The sequence below is a fragment of the Sturnus vulgaris genome, chromosome 2 (assembly GCF_052056855.1).
Source record: "Sturnus vulgaris isolate bStuVul1 chromosome 2, bStuVul1.hap1, whole genome shotgun sequence".
NCBI classification, from domain to species: Eukaryota; Metazoa; Chordata; class Aves; order Passeriformes; family Sturnidae; genus Sturnus; species Sturnus vulgaris.
The window spans coordinates 74,052,051-74,067,748 of NC_142244.1; the positions used below are offsets into that span (position 1 = coordinate 74,052,051).

General features: G+C 37.6%; 1 protein-coding gene across 1 annotated transcript in view; it reads right to left on the minus strand.

Annotated features, from left to right (window-relative positions):
* Window positions 1-10,648: 10,648 nt before the first annotated feature.
* Window positions 10,649-15,698, minus strand: part of LOC148224854 (uncharacterized) — an 88,372-nt gene continuing 83,322 nt past the window's right edge. Inside the window, exon 7 of the transcript XR_015801558.1 lies at window positions 10,649-15,227. The gene's annotated coding sequence lies outside the window, so the exon portion shown is untranslated. The remainder of the gene's footprint in view (window positions 15,228-15,698) is intronic.

Sequence of the window (15,698 nt, forward strand, 5' to 3'; positions counted from 1 at the left end):
ATTCATTTTAAAAAATTAAGGTTTTCTATCCTTCTTTAGTTCTTCAAAGAGAGGATATTTAAAGGCAGATAAATTCTTTCTGTCATCATAGAAAGTTTAAAATATTGGCTCCTGATATAATTATGACAGAGAAAAGCTAGAACTATAGTGTCATCACTGTTAACTGGAACACCAGGTAATTTGATTGGTTTCCTCCATGTGTGTTTCCACTACTATATTTGTAATATATGATTCATTAAAATTTAGAATAATCTTGGGTTTAGTAGCTGGGGAACTTAACAAAAATTAACCTCATAAAAGAAGAACTTTGGCTCGATATCACTCTTTAACATCTAAATAAGATCATAGCATATAGATAAATGCCCTTTCTTCTCAAGGATAAGTCAAAATTTAGACTTTTGTGTAAATTTGAGATTTGTTTGACATTATCATACCTTTTTTCCATTTCCCTGTTTTTCTGAGGAGGAAAGGAAGTGAAATAATTGTGCGGTTTAGTGAGCTATTTCTCATCAGTATCACCTCCTAATGCATAAAGAGGTAAGTAATTCAAAAGATCATTCTTTGCCCGATGTAGACATATGCATTTGCATTTCATTTTTACACTGTCAATTCCTTCACAATCATATGGACTCAGTTTTTAAAAGTAGCGATATAAAACCTCTGGTGGAATGATTAATATAGAACATTTAGTAAAAAAGTTAAAAGAAAAAATAATTTGAAATCATTTTAAACAAATAACTCTAGCATTTCAGGCAGATCTGAAGTTTTGTACCCACATTAAAACATTATCCAAATGGAGATACTCATTATGTTCTAGATGAGTGGAGAAATAGAGGAATAAAACAGGTAACTGGGTGGTTTGGCTTCATGGTCACTGATCATTAGGTGATATTACAGGGTTTGTATTGGGCTGAATCACTTCTTTGTCAGAAGAGCGTGACAGAGCAGAGATTGTTCAGCCTGGAGGAGAGATGGCTCTAGGGGAGAACCGAACATCACATCCCCAGTGCCTGCAAGGAAATGGACCCAGGCTCTTCACACCTGTGTGTGATGAAAGGATAAGAGGCAATGGACATATGTTGGAAAAGAAAACATTCAGTTTGGGTATGATGAATAGAAAATTCCCAATAAGATAGCAAAAGGGTGGAGCAATTTGCTGTGAAAGATTCTAAAGTGATGATAACTTTTAAGGTCTGCCTGGATATAGCATGAGCAGTGCTGAGCAGATCAGACTAAACAGCTCTGAATTCAGCACTTCTCAAAAATACCTAGTGTTCTAAAATGAAAAAGAAAATTAATTCATTCTTACAATGAGACAACAGTAGTTTTAAGTAAATTAAAATGAAGATGTATTTGATTCAGTGAATTGTTGGTTTTCTTTCCACAGTACTCAGTCAAACTATTTGCAGTCCCTGACAACATTCAAAATAGTAATTTAACTTTTTTCAATTTAAACAAGTATGCCAAAATCTTGTGGCAACAGCCTTTATCTTTGCTTGAAGAAAAACAATCTTCTGTTCTTGTCAGGGCTAGTAACAAGATCTAGGAAGCTAAGATTAATCATTTTTGCTTGTGCTAAAGAACTGAAATGCCACCCCACTCTCACACGTATTCAAAATGCAACAATTTCTTCTGGAGATTGTTCCTGTTCTCCAGCCATCTTTTCCATGTTTTTTTCTGGTACATTTATCTTTTTCCCCTCCTATTAGCTGCCGTTTAATGCTTTAAGCATCTGTTTTGTGTTCTCAGTGGCATAAGGTCACCAGACAGCCCAAGGGACTTACCTTCTAGTACCCACACTTAGTAATTAAACTGTCAGTGCAGCATGAGTTCTGAACCAGTAATAATGTCACAGGGATGTGTTTCTTCCCATTTGCAGAACACCTTACAACATACGTTATTGTTTGCATATATATATATACACATATATATTCATGAAATTTTATATGTAGGTAGATATATGAGAAAGACAAAGAAAGGTAGAGGTTATATAGGTCTATAGCTGTCTCTGCATACATATATATATATATATATATCTCCACATGTATAGTATATCATCTTATTAGTATATGCAGCACTGTATTCTGCACACATTTGGTAGCTACACTGTTGCACCTTACATGTATAGGTGGGTTTTCTTTCAAAGTTGTGATGCTCCCCAAGATTATTCTTGCAGTGGGACCAAAACGTATTAAAAAGTCTTCTAGAAAACAGTCTTCTTCTCTAGATTTTATGAAAACAAACACAAACTTAGATACTTAACTGGCTTGATTTTTCAGTTGTAGAACGATCATAAGTTTGTTGCCTAGTATGTTTTAGTATTAATGGGAAAAAAATCCTGAAAAAATAAAAAAACAATGGAGTTGCATAACAGTATCATACAATGAAAAATATGTCATATGTAACATGCATTTTTCAGATGAGTGCAAACTTAGTTGATGAGTAAAGGAGCAATAATGAAGGTCTTTGTCAAATTTTATGACACGGTGGAAATTGTGGTTTCCACCATCTGTTAAGTGTCTGTTAATTCTGTTGCTGTATTTAACACAGTTGCTTCAGTGCAGTGATGAAGAATGCAAAGAGAAAAGCAAATTTTTAAAAAACTGTCATCTGAAACTTCAATGTTTAAACAAAATATGAAGATTTTGAGATAGCACACTTTAATTTTTGGAGGTTAGCATAAAATAACTGTTTATGGGGCAGGTCTCTTTAGTGCCTTTTGAAAACTGTACATTCTTGCTGATCGCTTCCTACATGTCTGTGAACTTTTCAGTTTCTCTGTTGCACTAATACTGTGAAGACAATAGTCTCCTCTAGACAGAAAAGTCTGATTTTTCCAGAACTGACTGAAAAGTATGATTTATTTTACATTCCAAGACATTAAGGTATGGAATTGAAAATATCCTATAAAAATTTTATCCCAAGTTTTCTTGTAAGCCACTTACAAGTAATGAAAATCTACAGTAAGATCACTCTGCAGCTTTCTATTTTTCATGCTGAATATAAATCCAACTCTCTTGGCCTTTCCTCAGAGTAGAGGTGCTCCACCCCTTGGACCAATTTTGTGGCCCTCTCTGGAACCACTCCAACAGGTCCACATCTTTCTTGTGCTCAGGGTTCCAGAGCTGGATGCAGTACTCCAGGTGGGGTGTCACGAGACTGGGGTAGAGGGGCAGAATCCCCTCCCTCGCCCTGCTGGCCACTCTGCCCTGGATGCAGCCCAGGACACTTTTGGCTTTCTCGGCTCTAAGTGCAAATTGCTGGGTCATGTCCAGACTCTCATCCACCAGCATCCCCAAGTCCTTGTCACCAGAGCTGTCCTGGATCTGTTCAGCCTGCAATGATATTGGGGATTGCCCTGACCCAAATGCAGCCCCCTTCACTTGTCCTTGTTGTACCTCAGATAGGACCATTTCTCAAGCTTGTTGTCCAGGTCCCTCTGGATGAGATCCTGTCCTTCAGATGTGTCAACCACACCATTCAGCTTGCTCTCATCTGCAAATTTGATGAGGGTGCATTTAATTCCACTGCCTATGTCACTGATAAAGGTATTCAATAGTACTGGACCCAATGTGGACCCCTGAGGGACACTACTGGTCAGTGATCTTCACATCCACATTGAGCCATTGACCACTATCCTGTGGATGTGACCATCCAACCAATTTCTTATCCATCTAACAGTCCATCCATGAAACCCACCTCTCTCCAATTCATAGAGAAGGATGTTGTGAGGGACCATGTCAAAGGCTTCACAGAAGCCCAGATAGATGACATCCATAGCCCTTCCCTTGTCCACTGATAGTCATTCCACATGTTGGCAAAGCAGGGATTTGCCCTTGATGAAAACATTCCAGCTGTTTTGAATCACCTCTCTGTCCTCCATCAACCTTAGCTACTAATATATTAGAATTAATGTTTACAAAGCCAAATAAAATGCTCTTAAAGAGATCCCACCTGTATTTCTGAGAATGCTTAGCTTCTCTACCCTTTTTGCTCCTTTCTTTCCTTTGTTAAGTTAAAAAACAAACAAACAAACAAACAAACAAACAAAAAGCCAACAACAACAAAAAAAACAAACAACCAAAAAAACCCCAAAAAACAAGAAAAAACCAAACATACTCTGGTCTCTTCCAAACTTCACTGTGTGGAATTTGGCTTGTGTCTGTTCAAGTTCTGTCTGAGCCAGGATATATGTTCTGCTTTGTGGTGACACTTGGAAAAACATATAAAATTAATGCCTGACCTGGCCATGTTCCTCTTTCACTAACAGACTCCCAGAGGCAGGGCATCTCTGAGAAGTAACTTCCTTTTAAGACTTCAGATTTGCTCTGGTGCCAAGGTTAAGTTCTTGATGAAGATTCATCCAAACAACTCTCTTAACTGTCTCCCCTGAAGGCTGTCTGGTGCAGTGCCACTTGGTAAGAAGTGGCTGACAAACTCTGCTTTTAGAAAAGGAATTATGTCATTAATGGTAATGGAAAGAAAAGGATGAGTTGTCATAAGTGCTGCTTGATGATTTGTTTTGGTTTGTTTGTTTTTTTCGATTATTAACGCAATATTTTAGCAAATACATCTTGGTTTTAATTGGTATTTTTTACAGCCAATCCAATATCTCCTGATAAGATCTGGAGTTTTGAAAAAGAATCTCTAAACTTGCTGAGGGTATACTCTGCACCATGATCCAGATGATTGTCTCTTTGGGCCCAGCCATTTAACAAAATTTAAATCCACCTCACGGTCTGTTCATCCATCCCACGTATCAACAGCTTGTCTATGAAGATCTTGTGGGAGTGTCAAAGGCCTTACTGAACTCCAGGCACAGTGTCCACTGTTCTTCCCTCCTCTAGCCAGCCAGTCATTTCATCATAGAAGTTGATCAAGTTGCTCAAGCATGCTTCTCCCTGATGAAGCCATGCAGATAGCTCATGTTATCCATGTGCCAGGAAATGGTTTCCAGAATCAGCTGCTCTTTCACCTCTTCATGATCTGGGTAAGCTGCTTCTCATCCTCTCTTCCTGTTCCATCAAGGCTGAAAACTCTTCCCTTTTATGCTAATACAAAATGACAGTAAGAAATGTTTTTAAAAGTAAGTTCTGAGTTATTCACAGAACTCTAGAAGGCACAGTATGTTAAGGAAAAGACAGCATGCAATGCAAAATGGTACAGCCATACTTGTGGGTTAGTTCTAAGTAATCCAATATAGGAACCTTGGGATGTTTACTTGTATCTATTTGATAATTTGAGTTAATTATCCCTAATACAGGTGATAGACCAATAGACTTGCATAGACTTTCCTAACCTTCTGCTTCAGCAGTTACAGAGGTAAGAGCAAAGTTTCTATCATTACTCAGGTGACAAAAGCAAGACTAGGGAAAATGTGGACCCATTGCTCAACAAGAGAGAACTTGGTTACATAGACTGAGGGGGCTTACACTAATGTACTAATGAAACAGGGAAACAGGATCTTTTTGTGCTCTTCTACACCAGATACTGAGTCTGTTTATCTATTGGTTTCTTTCTTTCTTTCTTTCTTTCTTTCTTTCTTTCTTTCTTTCTTTCTTTCTTTCTTTCTTTCTTTCATTTGTGAAGTTGGGGACCTGTGGGTGGTGGCTTGAGGATTCCCCTGTGGGGCTGTTGGGTGGCGGTTCTTTCCCCTCGGGCACAGGAGCTGCAGCTTTTCCACCCTGAGTCCATCATCATCCATTGGCAGAAGCAGTGGGACACCGAGGCAAGAGTGAACAGAGGAGAGCAGCAACTTCGGGCTCAAGAGTGGAACGGGAGAAGCAAGAGGGAGCCAGAAGGGCAGCAGGTTGGAGCTGAAGAGGGGGCGAGAGAGGCCCTGGGCAAAGGGCATTGCTGGCATGGCCACAGCACCTTCTCGATTTGTGCTGGTTGGCCATCCCCATAAGCAGGGCTTGATCTTTGCTTCTTGTAACTCACTAGATGTATTAAAAATGGTAGATTCTGGGACCCCTGCAATGTCCTGTGGCTGGGTGCCTCTCCCCTCTGGCCATGCCTAGCTGGCCAAGATCCAATTTCTTCCCTCCCCCTTACAGACCCTAGAAAAGACCTATGCCCCCTGACCTCACTCTCTTTTTGCTGCTGGAGGACCACAAGAAATAAACTTCAGATTCTCCCCAGGGAGAGAAAGAGCCTCTTTTGTTATCTTTTATTCACGACCATGTTGCTGATCCCAGAGGCTTCATCCTAACATCTGAGCTAGTCGGGAACAAGGATGAAGTCTCAGTCGGTAGAGCAACATTTGCTGTCATTGGCTTTTTGCCCCTGTGCTCCTTTGGCTGCCTGGAGAGAGGGGCGACCCTTTAAGGAGGGTGAGAGCCTCTGTCTCCACACCTGAGGGGGGGAAATGGAGCTCTGTAAGCAGGCCAGGCCTTTTTCCCAGCCCAGCGGCTCTCTGCCTACTGCTGGCTGCCGGGCAGCATGCCCCCTATAGTCACGGCACATGACAGCCTTTGTCCCTGCGCCACCCCTTGAGGGCCGCACTGTGCATCGTGGCCCCTGTGTCCTTGCCGCAGTGCAGGGGCAGGTCTGTGGCTTTGCTCTCACTCTCAGCGGTGGGGATGGCTCCCCAGGATGTTGGCTGCACAGAACTTGCTCCCTCCTCTAGGACTGTGTTCCCTTCCTCTGTTTTCCCCTTAGTTGGTTCGAGTGAGTGAGTGAGTGAGTTTATGGGTTAGGCCCCCTTTAGAAATAGAGCAGTGTGGTTTAGATGTCTCGGGAGGGAAAGAGGAGTTCTGTGTAGACACAGGGCCATCCCCAAAACTTCCCAGGTGGAGAAGTGGTCTGGCGTTGCCCCTGCTTTCTGAGGACAGAGCGAAGCCGCTTAGTGGCAGTGTGGGCGCCGGGACCCACCTGTAGCCAGGGCCTGGGTCTCTGCCCGTGCTGCGTGGCTGCCAGTGCTGCTGATGACCTGCCAGGCATGCCAGCCCTCTACTCAGGGCATGTGCTATGACTTTGTGGTGCAGCAAGACGGACTAAAAACTTCATGAGATTTTTTCCCAGTTGAATTACCCTATGGTCATATGTTTCTATAAACAAAATATAGGTCTGAGGCATCATGAATAGCAGTGAAAAATGCAAGGAAATCTAACTAAGAATGACTATGTATATTTAGTTGAATCTACCTCTTAAAGTATAATCTTTCTATTTTAGAACCTCTCTGTAAGATTTTATATCACTTTATGGTAGCTATATAGGTGGAAGGAATGAGGAAAAGTAATTAAACATATATTAATGTGCAGAAAGAGCAAATACATCTTTGGTGGACTCCCATTTGCGCAATTGCAGTGACAAAAGATTAAATTAAGCATAAGACTAAAATATTGAGATAATTTTTGTGCTTGACATTGTCCTTGCTTGCTCATTTCCCTTAAAAGGAAAACAAATTAGGCTGGTTTGTTTGTTTGTTTGTTTGATTGCTTGATTTGTTGCTTTTATCCCCAGGTTACCAAAAGTATGTTTAATAATAGCCCTTAGTCACAGCTTCCTGGAAAGAAGCCTGGGGTTAGGGAGTATGAGGTTTTTATTTGTTTCTGCTTTTTTGCTCTGGGATTGGCTTGGTTTTTATTGTTTTTTTTTGGCAGTTGTTTGGGGTTTTTTTGCTAAGGAAAGCAAATTAAATTACATGCATCAAATTTGAAATAATGTATTAATTTTACTGTATTAAACTGACATGCTGTAGCTAAGGAAACATAAACTTATCTTGTTCAGTATTTTGTAAATAATACTGTAAATCTGCAAAGAATCAAAGAATCAAATTTAAATAAATGTCCTACATTTACAAAATTACTGAGGAATTTTATTGTCACAAAATCATGCCATTTCCCCTTTTCCATGATCACACTAATGTACATAATCTATTCATGACAGAATTGTCTTTCCATAACATATATTTAGAGCCAGAAATGGACTTTTCTATATGATTTATTTTTACTGAAAGGCACTGTAAAAAGAGGCAGTCTTTGTTTTTCCCTCAGCTAGAGGTATGTATAATCTGTGACAGTGAGTACTCCTTCTATCTAACACACTTTTGTCTTTTGCATGGAACAAGATATTAGAATTCCTATTTTCAAACTGTCAAACTAAGAAATTTTGAATTCTCTCATTTGAATTTCCATTATTATTTTTAATGAGGCAGGCCAAGTGTGATAATTTGCAATACTGTATTTTTAATGGTTGTTAGTAACAAATATTTGACTTAAAGTAGTTGAATTTTTATTTATTTCTTTTAGACTCAAGGGCATTCTTTGTTTTATTTGATATAATGTATTTAGTTTCTAAGTGAAACTCGAGAGTATGAAATCTTGCTTAACACCTGCTGCATGACAGTTTCGATTGTACCAAGCTTACTGTACAATAATTTTTCTTATTATGATGTGAAAATTTCCAAATTCCCAACCTCTTTATTTTATTATTTTTGGCTTTCATCTAAGCCTAATTAAGCACTTCACATGGAGATGGAAAAAGAGTGGTCTGCTTGTTTTCTTCTTTATAGTCAAGTGCAACTGGTCTCAATAAACTGTGTGCAGGAAGGAGCCTTCTCATTTCTTAGTTATATAAAGACAGAAGAATGCAAGAAAATGTCATAATATTTGGTCATAAATAGAAAATAATTATTCACACGTTTAGACTGATGTCATTCCTTCATCATAGCTGGCCTTTTAAAGAATTACTTTAGATGAGAATTACTAATAAAAATGTCTTCGGAATTTCCTGGGAGAGTTAATTATGGTTGTTTTTAGCTTAATTTTTGGAAATGTTATGACTACTTATAATAGCTGTAAGGCTGGGAATTTCTTCATGTAACTACTATCTCTCAATTTCTCTGATTCTTTTGTGTCCTGGAATGATACAGGGTGCTGCCTCTTTCTTCCCAATGCTCCTTCAACCAAAATAGTGGTCCTCACAGATAAAATATGAAGGCTGCAGCAAGCCCACATTGTATTGCTGAGGACTGTAAAGGACCAACCTTCTTCACTTCTGAAGAGAGACTGTGATATGAAGATGTAAGCAGAACATTCCAGTCAACTAAACCGTGGAACATTACTGTAGGATAAAATGAGATTCTGGCTCTGACAGTGGTCATGGACATTGAATATTTGTGGTTGGACTTTTCTGTGATGTGTGGGATATACTTGCTGTCAGACAACATAGTCCTGTCATATCAGCCTGGACTGCCAGGTAAGTGAAATGGCTCCATCTTGTTCCTGTGCTATGGGGTAAAGAAGATATTAAGCTATTAAAGAGCATCCAGAGAAGGGTCACGGAGGTGGTGAAAGACCTGGAGGAGAAACGTATGAGGAGCAGCTGAGGTCACTTGGTCTGTTCAGCCTGGAGGAGACGGAGGAGAGACCTCACTGCAATCTGCAACTTCCTCATGAGGGGAACGGGAGGGGCAGGCACTGATCTCTGCTCTGTGGTGACCAGTGACAGAACCCGGGGGAACAGTGTGAAGCTGAGTCAGGGGAGTCTTAGGTTGGATATTAGGAAAAAGTTTTTCACCCAGAGGGTGGCTGGGCACCTGAAGAGGTTCCCCAGAGAAGTCGTCACAGCACCAGCCTGACAGAGTTCAAGAAGTGTTTGGACAATTCTCTCAGGTACATGATGTGATTTTTGGAGCCAGAAGTTGGCCATGATAATCCTTGTGGGTCCCTTCCATCTCAGCAGATTTTATAATTCTATTGATATGAAAGAGAAATATTTCACAAATTATGTTAAGTTCACAAAAGACAGATTAGAGTGTTTGATAACTCTTGTCATATACCCACTCCACCACTAAAAGTTACTTTTCAGCATTTTCAAAACACAAGATAGAGCTGTAGGCAGAGGGGGAGAGCACATAAGGGCAAGAGAGGAAGAGAAAAGGAGAACTTTCCCCATCAGTCAGCTGCCAGTAGAAGTGATGGGGTGTCCAGGTGAACATCCTCCCCTAGGCATCATCTCCACTGCAGCAGATCATCCCTCAAAACATTTTTTTCGTGTAGTAACTACATCACTGTCATCATGAACTGTTCAAAATGTCTGTGCTTTGTTTTGCTTATGATGTGCCAGTACTAGCTGCAACATGTGTTGAACAGGGACATATGATACTTGCTGTTTGTTGTTAAACTTTCTTCATATGCATTCCCTTAAAGTTAGATAACAGTTTTTTTAAAAATAAAAATATAAAAGGGGCAGAAATGCTGGCAAATAAGAGCTAACAATACTAGCAAAAGAGCTACCAATTCATTATACCTGCATAGTGATTTTCCTTAAGAAAAAAGCTTCAGCAATGTACGTTTGACTGAAACGATCAGCCTTTTTAATCTCTTCTCTCCCCCCTCCCCCCTTAACAGAAAACAGTATTTCCTGCAAAATATGCTGAATGCAAACACGTGGTACAAAAATGCAAATGTTGTTAAGATAATTATGATTTTAAATTTAAACTTCAAAGTAACAGTATGAAAAACAGACCTTTCTATCCTGTATCTGGGGGAAACTACTAGTCTTAGTAACAGCAAAACCCAAATCATCTACTTCTAATAAAAAACCTACTAGATCCCAACCTGTTTATCTTAAAACATGTACATGCATGTGAAATAGGTGAAATTTGATGTTGCTTTGGTTTTTACAAAGAAAATACATACACTTGGGAAAAAGTAATTTTTTATTTCTCTTTTTTCTTTGCTTGTTTACTGTAAAGTACTTTTATTAGAGAATGTCAGGTCAACAAAACTGTATCTTATTTATGAGCTACTATCTGGCAAAACAAATAAATATAATCAGATACCGGAATTTACCCCAGAAATTACTGTCTCCCTAATACTCAGCTGAATTAATTGTTACGTGACCACTGCAGAAGTTATTCAGAAGAGTTTTTGGGAGAAGAAATACCTTGTATTTTCACAATTTATGTTTATTCAAACTCATCAGGCTTGGTTGAAAAATTATTTTTTTACCTATTCCAAAAGTGAATTCTTCATACTAAATATGGAAGTACTTTAGTTAGCAATATAAACCTAAAAGTCGCAAATTCCCAGACACAAATTACAACCAAGTGTTAAATCTGTGACACCATTCATCAACACTCTCACCTCATTCACTGTGGGCTATTGCCTATGTAAAGACCCCCCATAAATCATGTAAAATTATTTTATGAATTCTAGGACTTTGTGTGTGGATGTGCATGTTAATCTTACTATGTAAAAAAGACTAGTTATTTGGAGTTCATCCAAAACCTTTTATAGGAATGAGGTATTCTTATACAGCAAATCTTTGTTGTCATCAGTCAATGGCACAAATAGGAGAAAAAATGTTCCTATTTGTCACTTCAGATGACCTCTCTGAAAATATTTTTCAAAATTTCTCATAAAGTAGTATGTATCAATATAGGTAGCCTCAATAAAAATAAAAAAAAAAATATTTTTCTTTGACTTCCTTTTAATCATCATTTTAATCATAATCAAACTGATTCTATATCAAAGATGTAATTATCTTCAGATAAATTCTATTATAACAAGTATTCAGCTGTTTATCCATGGAAAAGATACACTTGTTACTAATTCTTCATGAGAAGTTTTAAGGGATCTGGTCCAGTCAAGTTTCAAAAAGGGCAGATATGCCAAAGAAGCTAATAAGCTTCTTGAAGTTTCTTAAAACTGCCAGCTGGGTAGGTGTAATAGATCCAAGTTAAGTGTACCACCGAGGGAATGCTTTGGTTTGAAATCAGCTTTTGCCTTTTTTTTTTTTTTTTTTTTTTTTTCTCTCTTGGCCATTAAGTACACAGCTTTACAATCTTTAACCTTCTGTCCAGCTGCTGTCAGATCTTTGTGCGTGGTGGTAAGTGGAGAAAGACTAAGGGAGAAAACAAAGTACTGTAAGAGAGAGGAAGTAATGAGAATAATGAGAAAAGCAGGTGACTTGCAATGGAGATGATTTGACACAGAACTTTACTCCACTGAGAACATGATTTCTGTATCTCATGCTAGAGCCAATATCTTGTTGACTTGAACTTAGCAAATATTATTTATATACCCAGAAAATTACTCAAAATGTTTTACTGTAGTATATTTACAGATGTAAATTATTTGTTTAAATTACATGATTTATGAAAAAAGTGAAAGCTTCTGAAATTGCAGGATCCATTTAAATAAACTGAAGCAGAATGTTGAATAGATAGAAGATTTTATGGATTTCTAACGCAGATGAGATTTAGGAAGCAATATCTACCGCAGAAATTTGCTTTAAGACAAGCAAACTCAGTGAACTATTTTAAAATACTGCAATCTAATATCTAGCTCCTGATACGACATTCACTTCATTGCTCTCTTTAATTAAGAAGTAGACAGGCTTATATGTACTTACAGATGGAAAAGAAAAATTTTGAAAAACCACATACTCATTTGAAAACTTACTGATACATAGAATAGATTGGAATTTTTCTCAGGCCTGTCCTCATTTCTCAGGTGAGATAAAAACGCACAGATATTGCACAATATCCTCCTAATTCACTACATTATAGTAGTTAAATGCTTTTTCACCTGAAAATCTCCTAAACACTTTCCAACAGAGCAGTTTTCCAAAAAGTTCTTACAACTTGAAGCCAAATTGTATTTTTACAATATTTAGGCTCTAATTTCAGTGTAGAATTTCATAGGATAGTAAGCATGTAATGAAGAAGAATCTGACTGGAGCAAAAATTTTAAACTAGTATTTGGGTAAAATTTCCCAGGTTTTGTTATGGATGAAATTCTGACATATTATGCTAATTAACACAAATATTTAGCCTTATTTCTTTACAGTTGAGACCAAAAATTAAACATTTCAACTTTTGTCCACAAAATATCAATTCATGCATTGTTTTTGTCTTATGAAAGATATGGGGTTTGTTCAGTTCCTATACAAAAGAAAACTTTGATATCTTTCTACATGTTATATAAACCTTCGTGTCTAATTCATTTAATTTCATTAAAATTACAAGTGTTTTAGCATTTGTTTCTGTCCCGGAGATTCTGAGACTGTGACATGTAATATGGATTAGAGACACAAAATTATATAATTTACACAAACATGGAAGAAAAACTTCAGAAGTACAACTTTTTTCAATTGAGAATTTGGGGCTTTCTTCTATTGAAATGGCAGAAAACAGTAAAATATTAATTCATATGAACTATCGTGTATTTAAGATATATTTGAAAAGGTGCCCAGAATGAACAGGTTTATCACAACATTAGGAATATGTGAGGTAAAGGTGGTTTAGTACACTTTCTGTCATTTCTGCTGCAAATCTAAATGATTTGTGCTTATTTCTTCTGAACTGGAAGTCTGAAGAACTTATTCTGTTCTTTTCTTCTTTTTCCCCTACAGTTTAATGGTTTAGAATCCAACCTTGTAAATACATATAAAGTAGTATGGACTTGTCTTAATTTTCAGATGATTTTGTTAAATGAAACCCAGATTAAAAGAAAATTGTTTTATCAGTGGCAGAGAGATGTAAAGATGTAGCTGAAGAGCTATTTATCCTAAGGCTGGAGGAATATTTACAAAGAGTAAGTTTGCACAGGCTTGCTTTATAAGAAAATTCTGAGCAGACAGTTTGAAAATTAAACTATTTTAAAATGCAAAAAAAAAATCTTAAAAAAATTTTCACATTTTATTTATTAAAAAAAAAAACTCTGCAAGTTTAAAGGTGACAATACGATCATTTTGAAATTTCATTATACCATCTTTGTCATGTTTGTTTTTTCTCAAAATGAGAACATATGGACTTAAAATATTTGTATAAAAACATGCACTGACCTCTTCCAGACACTGTGTTTTCTTTGAATACTTACAGCAATAGTGTGAACCAACATCAATTGAGACAATTAGAAACTATACTGAAGTTAATTTATTCTATATTCAATTTGGTATCAATTATCTGTGAATCATCATAAATCAACCAGCAAGAAGTACAACTTCTCTTACTACTTTGGATGCATCAGTCTGGAAATCAGCATTTCATCTCTTGAAATTAAAATTAGTATGTATGCCAATATGTTTTCATGTATTACTGAACTTCAGTAGCAAATCTTGATCCACAATATGTTTCAATATTAAGGACAAAAAATGCAATACTGTACACAGCTGCAGTTCTGCTGACAGATGATAAATGTGGAATCATGCAATAGGGTCAAAAATGTTATTTGAAGGTGAGAATACAAACACCTAATAAATCATGTTATAAATAACAGAAAAAAATTCAAGTTACAGTGCATTCAGAAAACTACAATAAAAGATTTGTCCCTCTTGAATTTAGGCTGCAGAAAATTTTAAGCCAATATATAAAATAAAGCTAGGATAAAAAACAACTTCCAGAGTACCATTCAGGTGGCACTCTAGAAAATTTCAGAGGGAAAAAGTTGGTAGAACATTAGTTTTAATTTCCTCTCTGTCAGTATGGCCAATATTCATAGAAGATTTAAACAATCAGTTCTGAAGAAAACTAAATTATTGTAAATAAAATTATATATTGTTTCAACAATGAGCTGATTTTAAATATTTTACACTGAGATTTCTACAACATTACCTCCAAATTAAGAACTATTGCTGAATTAAAAGGCATATTTAATCTGTTATGAAATTGTTGGTGCTTATCTCAGTCTCTAATAGATTAGAGACTGAGATAAGATGGAGGAATGGACTGGATCCATTCCTTGATATCGTAATGTTTTTGGAATACAGCCAGTATTGTGCTTTGCACAATTCCAGGTAGATGGATGGCATCAGTGGCTCTTTTCTCATCCACCAACTCTATAACACTGTCATAGAAGACCATAAGGCATTATTTGCTCTTATCGAAGCCATGTCACCAATCACCTCCTTCTTTTCCATGTGCCTTTGAATAGCTTCCAGGAGGATCTGCTCCATGACTTACAGAGGTGAGAAAACCTATAGGTTCCCAGGTGCCCTTATTTTACTTTTTAAAAATTTGGCTCAAGTTTTCCTTCTTCTAATCAGTGGAAACTCCACTGGACTGTAACAATTTCTCAAACATGATGGATAATGGCCTAGTTGCTTCCTTTGACAGTTCCCTTAGGACCTGCAGATGTATCTCAACTGGTCCTATGGACGCATTTAACTTCAGGTCCCTTAGATGGTCTCAGACCCGGTCTTCTTCTACAATGGTTAGTTCATCATTCTCCGAGTCCTTGCCTTTGCCTTCTCAGGTGTTGTGGCTGGAGCACTTCCTGGTGATGACAGACAAAAAACTCATTAAGCACTTCAGCCTTCTCCATAAGTCAGGTAATCAGGTCCTATATTTCCTTCCGGAGAAGGGCCACATTTTCCCTAGTCTTTCTTTTATCGCCAACATATCTACAGAAACTTTTCTTATTGCTGTTAACATCCCTTCAAGATGGAATTCTATCAGGGCTTTAGCTCTCCTGCCTTGATCACTTGCTGCTCAGGCAATTTCTCAGTACTTCTCACTGCTTCTACCTTCATATAGGCTTCCTTTTTGCATGCGTGTTTTTGTGCTCCTCCTTGTTGAGGATCTCCTTGTTCATTCATGTAGGCCTCCTGTCATTTCTACCCAGCTTCCTCTTCAATGGAATGCATCACTTCCTAGCCAGGAAGAGGTGATCCTGAACCCAGCTTTCCTGGACCCCTCTTCCCTTTAGGGCTTTATTACATGGTATTATACCAAGAGGAGCCCAGAA